Genomic DNA, 15,113 nt, shown 5'->3' with positions numbered 1-15,113 from the left:
TAAGAATATAACTTAAATTTCAGTTAGTTAAGACAACTGATACCTAATACTGAGAAGAAACACTAAAAAGAAAATAAGTTATTTAAACATATTTACTCAAGTAGGTAATTAAATATTTACAGGGTTGGCAAGAATGATTCTCAGCTACATACTTTAAACTAATAACTAACCTCCCTCTCTCTATTTCTCTTTGAATAAAATTATCATGTATGAAAGCTTCTCTTCCTGAAAACCTTTCTTTCACTAACTCAGTCACCCCTCATTATCTTACAAATGAAGAACTGCTAGGTCTTCAACTAATAATCTTTGTTGGCTGATTTACTCACCCCTTCAACTCTTTGTCTTTTTACACATTCAATTACTGAGGTTACCTACCAAACTGCAATCATTATCTTTTTAGGACCTAATAACCTCTTGGTGACTCCAGACAAAATGAATCTGACTTCTGGTACTCTTTGCACTGAAGCTATTGAAGAAGGAACCATGTAAACATAGAGTAAATTTAATTTTTCTTCCCAATTATTCAACAAATACTTAGTGAAGTCTATTGTGTGCAAGTAGTGTTGGTCATTGTGGGCATATCAATGAGCAAGAATCAACCTTCTTTATATCCTTATAAAATTAATACAAAATTATGGCTATGATGAAAATGGAGTAGCATATTTTATGTCATGGCTTAGACATTTAATGTCCCTGTAAAAGCTCATGTTTTGAAAGCATGGTCCCTAATGCAGTGAGGTTCAGAGATTGATCTTGTAGACAATGATTAGATCATGGGGGCTATAGCCTTAACAATGGATTAATCCATTTGATGGATTAATAATTTAAATGGATTACTTGGTGGTAATTAAAGGCAGATAGGGCATAGCTGAAAGAACTAGCCAAGGTCATTGGTGGTGTGCCCTTTTGACTACATTTTGTCTTCTCTCCCTTCTCTCTCTGCTTCCTCGCTTCTATGAGCTGAGCAGCTTTTCTCCACCACACCTTCTGCCATGATGTTCAGCCTCATCTCAGGCCTAAAGTCACCCAAACATGACAGAACCTCTGAAACCATAAGCCAAAATAAAGTTTTCCTTGTCTAAGTAGTGCTTGTCTGGTATTTTGGTCACAGTGATGAAAAGATGATTAACATACTTTATCAATCAATTTTCCTTTATATTCTTTCCCATCTGAGCAATTTCTCTTCACTCTTTGGCTGTTCTTCTTGGGTTTCAGGATATCCTTGTCCCTAGGAAAAGTTGATGTGCAGGAAGTGAGAGCCTGTCAGAGATGTTCCTGATTAGAGGCTTAAAATTCTATAAGCCAGCCTTAATGCTAGATCATTGCCACTGGTTTTCTTTTGACCAGAATAATATTTTTTTTTTGGTATCTAATCCTGACAAAAATATATACGAAGCAGTTACTGTTATTATTCCATTTTCCAAGTGGTACCAACTGAGGCAGCTCACTTGCTAATGGCCTCGGAGCTATTAAATGGTGAAACCAGATTTCAACGAGTGTCTATATACCTCTTGTCCAGTTTTGAGTAGGTGAAAAATAACCCAAGAAATTATTCCAATCCTTTTCATTAATAATTACAAGCTTTCATAATGAAAGCCATTAGAAATATGTTTTTTTTAATCTCATTTTCTAATGCCTTTTGAGGGGGTTGAAACAATCATTTCAAATTAGGCATCATCTAGAAAATTTGTAGCTACATTTATTAGATGACTATAGTACATATGATATTATTTTCATGAAAAATTGGACCACTGCATTTGAGTGTATGACACGTCCAAGTTAGCTTATTCATTCTCATATCCTGGGTGCATCATTTTTCTAAAGAAATTGTATTGACTTGCAACTGAACACCAAAATGATTTTAATATTTAACAAGTTAAAGCACTCCTAGGAACATGAAAGCTTAAACATATTTGCTATTTAGTCTTTGTGTTTAAGTCCAGCTTCCTCTATAGCAGTATCACTATTTATCCTACAACATATAACTAAAAATATTTTTAAATAAGTACATTATTTGCCTGAATTTGGGGGCCCTCTGATGAATTCATTGGACTGGTTTAAATCTAAATGTATGCTTTATCTTTTCAATGCAGGCATTTTGTGCTTTAATGTATCTTTGTCTTTTTGGCTATAGGATGTTTAAAAACGAAGAGCAGGATCAGTGTAGCTATTTGATATAACAAGCTTTTGACAAGGAGGTGTGTGTACCTGCCAAGCAGCCAACCTCTATACTGGTTGATGAAAGAATTCTCAGTAATGCATTTTCTCCAAGGGTCCACGCCCCAGTTTTTAGTAGTAGATTTCTTTGAGAACTACATTGACATGTTTGAGTGAATGATGCCAGGATTGCTATTCCATTCCCTAGACAGGCACTTGCTAATTTACAGCCTGGTTGTCCTGGGGACTAAATAAACAAGGTTATGCAGTCCTCAGAGAATATTCATTATGAACAATTTCATTTAAAAGAATCTAAATGGACAGTTACCTTAAAGATCCAGCATAAAATATATGACTCAAAATATCAATTTTAGATCAACCCTCCCAAATTCTCTTCAATTGTTGAAAATGCAGTGCAAGCATTAAAAATGTTCTCATGAGAAGATATGAAGAAGCAACTTGTAGCTGTAGGAAGCAATTTTGTACTTGGTGGGGAACATGACTGACCATCTGTGAAGATACATATATAATAGCAAAATAAGGATTTGGTTGGCCACGTCTAATCAAGAAACTGTTTATCATAGAAAACAAGCCTTGAGGACATGCCATATCCAAAGTGAAGCAAAGATTCATCTTCCATCAGTGTGCTGCTGCTGTCATTGAGGCAATCAAATAAATAAGATCTCCCACAACAATGCACAAGTGGTGTATGTTGGTAATGGTGTGTGAGTCACTGCAGTAAAGCAAGATCATTACAATGATTGTTACTCTTGAGAATTTTTATTTTTTTTGAGAAGTAAAATGTTGTTTATGTTCACTTTGAAAGAGGGTAAAGGAAACCTGTGATTTTTGAATCTCAGCAAACACTGAGGACATTGTGAGTCACTGAAAGAGAAAGGTTTCCAACATAATGTTTAATGAGGTAAAGTAACTATTTGGAAATTTTGTCTTATAAAATGATCTTAAAGTGGCATTATATAAAGCCCTATATGGGACTTGTTCTTTATAACTAATAAGAAGGGATTCAAATAATCTTCATATATACACAAGAAGCTGGTAGTTTTAAGATTGTGACATTCAAGAATTTCTCCATTCTGTAATATCTAGATTCATTCTCAGCAAGACTGTTAGTAGCCTATATTTCTGTAAATATCACAATTCTCTTTCATTTCTTTTTAACTTTTGTTTTTTTTGTTAAACCTAATATATTTTGGCTTGTGAGAATTTCTACAAAATATTGATAGAACAAGTTTATGAGAAGAACTTCCCTTACCTTTTAGCTCCTCTTTTTCTAGCCCTATAGAGAAAAGAAAAAGTAGTGTGCTTTTGTCACCTGTTGTCCCTTTCCCTCACCTAGAGGAATGTATAAGGAACTAACTAGTTAGGAAAGAACAATCCTTTGAGACGCCCTGAAGATCCATGGACTCTATTTCCCTTTAAATTAGGACACATAAACCTCTCATTTCCAAAACTTACCCCAACATTGCATTCATAAAGTGATTTCTATGTTTATTTGATTAATATCTTCCTTCTCCACTTGTCTATAGGCTCTATAAATATAAAGGCCATGACTTTTCTTAATCATTATATTTCCATGATATCATTGGCTCATCGGGGAGGGACAACTTATTTTATCATTCAGGGTATTCCTAACAGTGTCCACATTTCCCTGCTTGTTTTCTATTATAAACAGAGAAGGGATGTTATTCTTATTCAGCAACTGTAGGCTGAGGCAATGACTAGCATCGTTTCTCTTATAAAATAGTATAAGGAAAGTTAATTCCTCTGTTAATGAACATACGCTGAATTGGCATTGCAAATCAGAAATTAAATTTCTCTTGACATAATTCATAGGCTCACAGCATGAGAGTTTTCAAAATCTGTTCTTACTTTTCACATCCTCTTGTCACTTCCTTTCTCCCAGTTGATCCAAAGTTGTGGCAAAGCTGTGCCGGAGTAATAGTAGCATGGTACTATTTATTTACGTAATTATTTATCATTTGAGACCGATTAGCATAGATCATAATAAGGACTGGCATTTTTATTAAATCAATAATATAATAGTATAAATTATTTGTATTATTCTTTGTAACTTTGACCTACGGTATGTTTGATCTTCATAGTTTACTGCGTACAGATAATATGAATTTGTGTATTTATTCATTCATTCAAAAAACTTTTTAGGGAGTGATGTTTTGTGGCAGCCACTGTGCTTGCTCCTAGAAATTCTTACAAAGGGAAAAAGATATACAGAAGCTTACAGTTAAGGCAACATCATTGCACCACTAGTCATAGTGTTTAAGACCTGGGGGAAATATGCAGAAGTTATTGAGAAAAGGATTTAGATGGGCAACGGTGAAGAAAACATTTTTTAGCCTATAGAATTTTTTTTTGTTGTTGTTGTTTTTAAACAGGAAGAAAAACAAACACCTTATAAATATAAACAAAAATCAGAACAATATTATAAAATACTCTATAATACCATTATTTTCTCTTCTGATCTTCCTTCAAAGTTACAAAGATTATTAGTTCTATTTCATTCATTTCATTCAGGTTATGTTTATTCTCCTTAACTTTAAAAATTTCTGTCATTCATTTTCTTTAACTGCAAGTGTTCAGAAAGCAATTTTGAGCTAACATAAAAGATAAGTCAACCTTTCTATAAGGTAATTTTTTTCCTTTTAGTGTAGCACTTTAAAAAGGGAATACAGAAAATGGATGAAGCTGGAGAATATTATGCTAAGTGAAATAAGTTAAATTGCAAAAACCAAAGGCCGATGGATGTTTTCTCTGATATGCAGATGCTAATTCATAATGGGGACATGGGTAAGAATGAAGGAACTTTGGATTGTGCAGAGGGGGATCAGGGGGAGGGAAGGGAGTGGGAGGATGGGAAGGATGGTGGAAAGAGACGAACATTACCCTATATATATGTATGATTGCACTACTGCTATGACTTTGCACCATGTTCAGTCAAAGAAGGAGAAGTCGTGCTCCATTTGTGTACAGTGAGTCAAAATGCATTCCACTGTCATGTATAACTAATTAGATTTTTTTAAAAGAAAGGCATATACAGAAAGAATTGGGAAATCTCAGTTGACATAAGTTTCTACTTTTAACTCATTTTAACCTTCAGGGGAAAGCCAAAGAGCTGTTAGAAGCTGGGAGCCCAGAGGAGAGAACACACAGGAAAAAACCTATGTTTGGAAGGATTCCTGAACTAGTCTATAGGTTGCCATCACATCATGAAAACAAATGGTTGTTGCTAAAGACCCCGAAGAAGGCTTTTAAACTGTGGGTTTGATTTTGTTTTTCAGTTTGTAAAAATGGTGTTCTTCCCAGATGTTATCCCTCAGATACTCTTTCCAAGCATCGGAAACTATATAAAGCAACTCCTAAATGGTGAATTCAATGTTTCTGCAGACAAAGTGTCATGTGTGGTGTTGGAGTTAAGTTGCCCCATAATCTTAGTAAATCACCAGTGCCTCTTCCTCTTGGAAACTCAGTAACTTCTAAACGGCCACATCTAACTCCAATTTCTAGTACAATGTTGCTTCTTTTAATGGGTCTATAGATGGGACTATAATAATAAAATACATACTTGTCTACAACTGAGATCATTAATAGGTTTTGGAAAAAAATTGCACAAGTTGTTGGTTTTGGAATTTGATCCTTGGTGTTCCTTAGGATACTATAATACTGTTTGTGGGGAAAAGAATCTTATATGTATGAGAAAATGCTAATGTACACCTGACTTTTATATGCTGCAATTATAATGATAATTTTCAATTGACCTGTTATCATTTGTTAGCACCATGTAGATCTTGTTCACTAAGGTAGTTGTAGCACTTTGTTTTAAATGGGTGATGGGGGTTTTACATGTATCAACAAGACATTAGAACTTGGCCAAGTTTTTAATGATTTAAAGATAATTTTCCACTGGTAGGGCCCACTCAGGCCAATATACATGAATTTCTTTTTTGGTTTTGACAGGATCTCAGTTCAGAAAAATAAATGAAGCCCATTATATTTTAATTTGTTGAATAAGTGAATATTTGTTGAGTGAATGAAAAGGCAAATTGTTGGTTTTAATCTTCTGCCCTATTTCTATATTTAATCAATCAATTAATTTATTTTTTATTAATTTTTTAATATATGACAGTAGAATGTATTACATTTCATATTACACATATACAGGACAACTTTTCATATCTCTGGTTGTATACAAAGAATATTCACACCAATTTGTATCTCCATACATGTACTTTGGATAATGATGTCCAACATATTCTATCATCATTACTAACCCCATACCCCCTCCCTTCCCCTCCACTCCTCTGCCCTGTATAGAGTTTGTCTATTCCTCCCATGCTCCCTCTCCCTACTCCACTATAAATCAGCCTCTTTATATCAGAGAAAACATTTGGTATTTGGTTTTTTGGGATTGGCTACCTTCATGTAGCATTATCTTCTCTAACTCTATGGAGTTACTTGCAAATGCCATGATTTTACTCTCTTTTATTGCTGAGTAATATTTCATTGTGTATATGTGCCACATTTTTTTATCCATTTATCTGTTGAAGAACATCTAGGTTGGTTCCACAGTTTAGCTATTGTGAATTGTGCTGCTATAAACATTGATGTGGCTGTGTCCCTGTAGTATGCTGTTTTTAAGTCCTTTGGGTATAGACCAAGGAGTGGGATAGCTGGGTCAAATGGTGGTTCCATTCCCAGTTTTCCAAGAAATCTCCATACTGCTTTTCATATTGACTGCACCAATTTGCAGTCCCACCAGGGATGTATGAGTGTGCCTTTTTCTTCACATCCTAACCAGCACTTATTGTTGTTTGCATTCATAATAGCTTCCATTCTGACTGTAGTGAGATGATATCTTAGAGTAGTTTTGATTTGCATTTCTCTAATTGAGAGAGATGATGAACATTTTTTATATATTTATTAATTTATTGAATATCCTCTTCTAAGTGTCTGTTCAGGTTCTTGGCTCATTTATTAATTAGGTTACTTGTTTTATTGGTGTTAAGATTTTTCAGTTCTTTACATATCCTAGAGATTGATGCTCTGTCTGATGTGTGAGGGGTAAAAATTTGCTCCCAAGATGTAGGCTCTCTCTTTACCTCACAGATTGATTCTTTTGCGGAGAAGAAACTTTTTAATATTAATTCATCCCATTTATTGATTCTTCATTTTAATTCTTGCACTATAGGAGTCTTAGTAAGGAAGCTGGGGCTTAATCCAACATGATGGAGATTAGGGCATACTTTTTCTTCTATTAGATGCAGGGTCTCTGGTTTAATTTTGAGGTCTTTGATTCACTTTAAGTTGAGTTTTGTGCATGGTGAGAGATAGGGGTTTAATTTCATTTTATTGCATATGGATTTCCAGTTTTCCCAGCACCATATGTTAAAGATGCTATCTCTGCTCCAATGCATGTTTTTGGCAGCTTTGTCTAATATAAGGTAATTGTAATTTTGTGGGCTAGTCTCTGTGTCCTCTATTCTGTACCATTTGTCTACCAGTCTATTTTGGTGACAATACCATGATGTTTTTGTTACTATTGCTGTGTTGTATAGTTTAAGGTCTGGCATAATGATGCCACCTGCTTCTTTCTTTTTGCTAACGTTCGCTTTATCTATTGTAGGTCTATTTTTCCAGATGAATTTCATTAGTTCTTTTTTGCTAAGAGGCAAGCCACTTTTTCTGTTTCTATGAGAAATGTCATTGGGATTGTGATCAGAATTGCATTAAATCTGTATAGTGCTTTTGGTAGCAAGGTCATTTTGATAATATTTATTCTACCTATCCAAGAGCAAGGTAGATCTTTTTATTTTCTAAGGTCTGTTTTGATTTCTTTCTTTACAGTTCTGTAGTTTTTATTGTATAGATCTTTCACTTCTTTTGTTAAGTTGATTCCCAAGTTCTTTTTTTTTTTGTGAGGCTATTGTAAATGGGGTAGTTTTCCTAATTTTTCTTTTAGAGGATTTGTCATTGATATACAGACTTTCCTTTGATTTATAGGTGTTGATTTTATATCCTGCTACTTTGCTGCATTCATTTATTAGTTCTAGAAGTTTTCTGCGTCTTCTAGGTATAGAATCATATTGTCAGCAAATAGTGCTAATTTAAGTTCTTCTTTTCCTATGTGTATCCCTTAAATTTCTTTTGTCTGTCTAATTGCTCTGGACAGCGTTTCAAGAACTATGCTAAATAGAAGTGGTGAAAGAGGTCATCCCTGTCTTGTTCCAGTTTATTTTTCTCCATTTAGAATGATGTTGGCCTGGGGCTTAGCATAGATAGCCTTTATGATGTTGAGATATGTTCCTGTTATCCCTAATATTTCTAGTGTTTTGAACATGAAGGGGTGCTGTATTTTGTGAAAGGCGTTTTCTGTGTCTATTGAGATGATCATATGATTCTTATCTTTATGTCTATTGGTATGATTAATTACATTTATTGATTTCTGTAAGTTGAACCAACCTTGCATCATTGGGATAAATCCCACTTGATAGGGGTGCATGATCTTTTTTTTAAAGTATTTATTTATTTATTTTTTTAGTTTTTATAGATGGACACACAATATCTTTTTAAATTTTTAAAAAATTTTTAAAAATTAGTTACACATGACAGTACAATGATCTTGATATATCATACATTTGAATCAAATGGGGTATAATTTCTCATTTTTCTGAGTGTACAGGTTGCAGAATCACATTGGTCATACAGTCACATATCAACATACAGCAGTACTAGTGTCCATTTTATTCTGCTGCCCTTTCTATCCCCCCTTCCCTTCCCCTCCCCTCCCATCACTGCTCTCTACCCAATCTAATGTGACACACTTCTTTTTTTTCCCCTCACAACATCATACATGTATTCTGTATAACAATGAGGGTCTCCTTCCATCTTCCGTCCAATTCCCCTTCTCCCTCCCTTTCCCTCCTACCTCTCTTCCCTATTTAGTGATAATCATCTTCTCATGCTCTTTCTCCCTATCCCATTTTGAGTCACTCCCCTTATGTCAGAGAAGACATTTGGCATTTGTTTTTAAGGGATTGGCTTCTCTTAGCATAATCTGCTCTAATGTCATCCATTTGCCTGTAAATGTCATGATCTTGTTATTTTTGAGTGCTAAGTAATATTCCATTGTGTATAAATGCCACATTCTTTTTTATCCATTCGTCTATTGAAGGGCATCTAAGTTGGTTCCACAGTGTGAATTGTGAATTGTGAATTGTGCTGCTACAAACATTGATGTGGCTGTGTCCCTGTAGTATGCTCTTTTTAGGTCTTTTGGGTATAGTCCAAGAAGGTGCTGAGGATCGAACCCAGTGCCTCACACACACCAGGCAAGTGAGCTACCACTTGAGCCACAACCCCAACCCAAGGGGTGCATGGTCTTTTTGATATGTTTTTGTATTCGATTTATCAGAATTTTATTAGAAATTTTATATCTATGTTTATTAGAGATATTGGTCTAAAGTTTTCTCTTTTTTTGATGTATCTTTGCCTGGTTTTGGAATCAGGGTGATGTTGGCCACATAGAATGAATTGGGAAGTGCTGCCTCTTTTTCTATTTCCTGAAATAAATTGAATAGTATTGGTATTAGTTATTCTTTAAATGTCTTGTAAAATTCAGCTGTGTATCTATTCAGTCCTGGGCTTTTCTTGGTTGGTAGACTTCTGATGGAGTCTTCTATTTCATCACTTGATTTTGGTCTGTTTAAATTGTGTATCAACCTGATTCAATTTGGCCAAATCATATGACTTTAGAAATTTTTTGATGCCTTCAATATCTTCTATTTTATTCAAGTACAATTTTCAATAATTTCTAATTATTCTCTGTATTTCTGTAGTGTCTGTTGTGATATTACCTTTTTTATCACATATGCTGGTAATTTGAGTTTTCTTTTCTTCTCTTCATTAGCATAGCTAAGGGTCTGTCAATTTTATTTATTTTTTCAAAGAGCCAACTTTTTTTGTTTTGTCATTTTTTTCAACTGTTTCTTTTGCTTCAATTTCATTGATTTCAGCTCTCATTTTAATTATTTCCTGCCTTCTACTGCTTTTGGTGTTGTTTTGTTCTTTTTCTAGGGCTTTGAGATGAAATGTTAGGTCATTTATTTGTTGATTATTTTTTTCTTCTTTTAAGGAATGAACTCCATGCAATGAACTTTCCTCTTACTATTGCTTTCAAAGTGTCCCAGAGATTTCAAGATGTTTTGTCTATGTTCTCATTTACCTTTAAGAATTTTTTAATCTCCTCCTTGATGTGTTTTGTAACCCATTGTTCATTCAGTAGCATATTGTTTAGTCTCCAGGTGTTGGAGTAATTTTTATTTTTTATTTTGTTGTTGATTTCTAATTTCTTTCCATTCTGATTTGAAAAAATGAAGGGTAGATTTTTACTTTTTTGTATTTGCTAAGAGTTGCATTTTGGCATATTATATGGTGTATTTTAGAGAAGGATCCATGTGCTGCTGAGAAGAAAGTGTATTCTCTTGATGAAAAATGAAATATTCTATATATGTCAATTAAGTCCAAGTTATTGATTGTATTGAGATATACAGTTTCTTTATTCAAGTTTTGTTTGGAAGATATGTCCAGTGGTGAAAGAGTTGTGTTAAAGTCACCCAAGATTATTGTGTCATGGTCAATTTTACTCTTGAACTTGAAAAAAATTTGTTTGATGAACATTGATGTTCCATTGTTTGGGGCATATATAATTATAATTATTATGTCTTGTTGGTGTATGGTTCTCTTGAGAAGTATGAAAAGTTCTTCTTTATCCCTTTTGATTAACTTTGGATTGAAATCTACTTTATTTGATATGCGGATGTAAACCCTTGCTTGCTTCCACAGTCCATGTGACTGGTATGATTTTTCCCAACTTTTCACTTTCAATCTATGTATGTCTTTTCCTATCAGATGAGTTTCCTGGAGGCAGCATATTGTTGGGTCTTTCTTTTAAATCCAATCTGGTAGCCTATGTTTTTTGGTTGGTGAGTTTAGGCCATTAATATTCACGGTTATTATTGAGACATGGTTTGTATTCCCAGCCATATTTGATTATTTTTGTTATTTAACTTGACTTGTTTTCTTCTTTGATTAGTTTTTCCTTTAGGGTACTACCACCCTCTGCTGATTTTCATTGTTGTTTTTCGTTTCCTCTTTATGAAATATTTTGCCAAGGATGTTTTTTAGTACCAGTTTTCTAGCTGTAAATTCTTTTAACTTTTGTTTATCATGGAGGATTTTTATTTAATCATCAAATATAAATCTTAATTTTGCTGGATACAAGATTCTTGGTTGGCATACATTTTCTTTCAGAGCTTGATATTTGTTGTTCCATGATCTTCTAGCTTTCAGGGTCTGCTTTGAAAAATCTGCCATTATCTTAATTTTTCCCCCCTATATGTAACCTGATTCCTTTCTCTCATGGCTTTTAATATTTTCTCCTCATTATGTAAGTTGGGCATTTTCATTATAATGTGCCTTGGTGTGGATCTGTTGTGATTTTGTATACTTGGTGTCCTGTAGGCTTCTTGAATTTGGTTTTCCAATTCATTCTTCATTTTGGAAATTTTCTGATGTTATTTCATTGAATAGATCATTCATTTCTTTGGTTTAGACCTCTATTCTTCCTATATTCCAATAACTCTTAAATTTGGTCTTTTTATGCTATCCCATATTTCTTGAATTTTTGAATGTTCTGCTCATGGTTTCTTACCATTTTCACTGTGTCTTCTACATTCTTTCCAAGATTATATATTTTGTATTCATTGTCTGATGTCCTATCTTCCAAGTGGTGTACTATGTTGGTGATGCTTTCAATTGAACTTTTAATTTGGTTTATTATTTCTTTCATTTCAAGACTCACTCTCTTTCTTTCTTTCTTTCTTTCTTTCTTTCTTTCTTTCTTTTTAAGAACCTCTAACTCCCTGTTGCAGTAATCTTTTGCTTTCTGTATTTTTTTTTTGTAGCTCCTTGTTGAAATGTTCTTTTGCTGCCTGTATTTGCTCTTTTACATCAGAGAACATTTTAATCATGTACATCCTGAACTCCTGTAATTTCTTCTGCTGTGGTTTCCATGGATTCTAATGATGTGGTATCTTGATTTGTTTGGGGTACTTTCTTCCCTTGTCTTTTCATGTTGCTCGTGTGTCTTCCCTTCTAGCTCCGTGGGTCTGGGGTGTTATTGATTTTACCCTATAGATTTGTAGTGCTCCTGTAGGGTTCCAATACCTCTCCTTTGTGGGGAAGGACAATGTTAACAGATCCCAATATCAACAATATACCACCTATGAACAACTCATTGTTATTAAGACATTCACAGTTTGGTCACAATGTACAGAAATGTTGAATTCAATTATTATCAATAATATAATCAGTAGGTTTGTAAAAGGGTTTATATTTTCTGACAATGAAAAATGAACTGTGGGTGAAGTGTAGAATGATATGCTGAGGAGGTAGGATGTGAGGATATAGAATTAATATATCTTAGGAAGTGTAGAAGAGAAATCTTATGAAGAGGTTTAGTAGCAAGAGAATAGACAGGAAATAATTTAGGGTAGACAAGTATGTGGCAAGACAGTAGATTACATAAAACAAACACACATATGTATTTAGAAACATAAGGAATGTTAAAATAGTAAAGATTGGAGGGGAAAAGAAAAATGAAAGAAGAAAAATGTCACAAAAATGGGGGCATATACAACACCTCTCTATCATATTATTCAGATGTCCCAGTCCTCAAAATCCTAATTCATGCAAAGTTCTTGGTTTCACATATGTTGGGGATGTGAGGGCTGAGAATAGAGAGGGAGAAGAAAAAAAGAAAAAAAATTCTCAAAGGAAGAAACCAGGATTGTTGCTAGTTTTGGAGATCTGTGTCTTTCCTGCTTCTCTTCTGTTGCTAGCTGGTATCTCTGCCCTTAGGATGGTGAAGGCAACCAGGATGAAAAGGCTGGTCCTGGCTCTGGGTTCCTGGAAGCAAGAAGTGGTACCTGCCAGTCCCTGTAGGGAGACTGGACCTCAGGAGTCTCTTTTTGGGTCCACTTGTATGACTTGAATGCTCGGTCCTCTCTCCCTGTCTTACCTGAAGATTTCCCAGTTCCTGGTCTCTCTGTTAGACTTCAAACTTTTACCCCATTTCCCTCTCCTTTAGCAGTTCTCAATTGAGGGACCTCTCTCACCAGGCCTCCTGTGGGTGGTGCCCTGGTCAAACTGCACACCAGTCCCACTGAGAGCTGTTTTGTATTGGGCATCATTTACTGTGCTGGGTTACTGGCCACTGGGGAGAGTGGGGAGTTGGAAACCAGGTACCTGGACAGCTGGAGTTCCAATCTGGAAGCTGCCCCTGCCAAATAGTTGAGAAAGGTGAGCCAAGATGGAGGCAGTCTGCTTCTAGCACCGGGGTGTCCGCTGGGGTGGGTGGAACCAAGCGATGGCATTGTGTGATGTGTCCAGAGATGAGCTCTGTAACATTCAGTACTATGGCTTTGGCTGCCTTCAGAGCCCATGAGATGCCCCCAGGTGCAGGTGGATTATTGCGTAGGGAACTATGGTAGTAGCCATGGAGTTGGTTCATAAGATGGAGGGGATGGGGGAGCCCCTTATTGGTACATGGGGATTCACAGGGGAGTGGTGGCCGGAGTTCCTGTGGATAGATAGCAGCTGAGTGTCCTGCATGGGAGTAGAGCGGTGTCTGGGAGTTCTGCAGTAATACTGATAGGTGATCCTGCTAAGGTGCTAGGAAGCCCTGCATGGACTAGAACTTCTGGAGTTGGGTGTTTGGAGTCAAGAGTCCTGCTTGAACACGGAGGCCTGGAACTCTGTGTGGGGGCACAGCACTGGTGATTTCTGCATGAGAGCAGCTGTATAGGGGTCCTCTACTACTCTCAGAGAAACAGTATTCCCATGGTTAAGACCCAGGTCATGGAGCGACACAGAATGCTGCCTCCCTCTGGCCTGCCATCTTGGATTCTCTCTATATTTAATTTAATGGGCTATAGTTAAGCAGACAAAACGATTCTACTGAATTTATTCATTCTACTAAATAGAAATATATTGTTTAAAATAGTATAGATTCAAATTACTAAGGAGATATAAAGTATTAGCAATTTTTTCCACACTGAAATATTCTGAAGTACTGAATATATTAATTTTGATCTTTGATTTTGCCCCCTCCCATGATACACATTTTTATATCACTTAATCTCTGACTTCTAAAATGAAATCCCAAAAATATGATAAACCCAAGAGAAAATATATGCATATTCTTAAGCCAAATTGATGAATGGGTTTAGTGAGTTACTTTTAGGCAATTATGTCAATGGGAGATTAAAAAGCAGGATCATCGAATGGTATACAATAAATACAAGTACTTCTTTGTTTATCAATTGTACCTCAGTAAATCTATTATAAAGTAAAAATACAATAAAAAAGTAGAGTGCCTATTATAAAAGAAACTTGTATATTACTTTCCATGACAACAAAGTAGAAACAATGCTTCAGATTGTCTTGGCTAATGAAAATGATGATAGTAATCAGAGTGTTAAAATCAATCAGGTACTACAAGATTTTTTTTGAGAAAGAGTGTGTGTTTTAATATTTATTTTTTATTTTTCAGTGGACACAACATCTTTATTTTTATGTGGTGCTGAGGATCAAACCCAGTGTCCCGCGCATGCCAGGCGAGTGTGTTACCGCTTAAGCCACATCCCTAGCCCACAAGATTTTATTTGAGTTAATGCAGTAAATAGCAATGATTTTAAATAAAATATTAAGATACTCTTATCTATAAAATAATTGTATACTTGAAATTCATGAATTTTCATATCTATTTTCTTTGACATGATTGCTAAATGTTCAGAATTTAGAAAATGTCCACTTAGGGATTTGATTATTACATACTTACTAAATTAAAGCATTGGTTATTT

At 35.0% G+C, this 15,113-nt stretch overlaps 1 protein-coding gene across 3 annotated transcripts in view; it reads right to left on the bottom strand.

Annotated features, from left to right (window-relative positions):
• The window catches only part of Eys (EGF-like photoreceptor maintenance factor), a 1,135,848-nt gene that overhangs the window by 384,272 nt on the left and 736,463 nt on the right, over nucleotides 1-15,113 (bottom strand). The gene's annotated exons all lie outside the window — the stretch shown is intronic.

The sequence above is a fragment of the Ictidomys tridecemlineatus genome, chromosome 8 (assembly GCF_052094955.1).
Source record: "Ictidomys tridecemlineatus isolate mIctTri1 chromosome 8, mIctTri1.hap1, whole genome shotgun sequence".
NCBI classification, from domain to species: Eukaryota; Metazoa; Chordata; class Mammalia; order Rodentia; family Sciuridae; genus Ictidomys; species Ictidomys tridecemlineatus.
The sequence above is the reverse complement of the archived record's forward strand: the minus strand, read 5'-3'. Positions and strand labels throughout refer to the sequence as shown.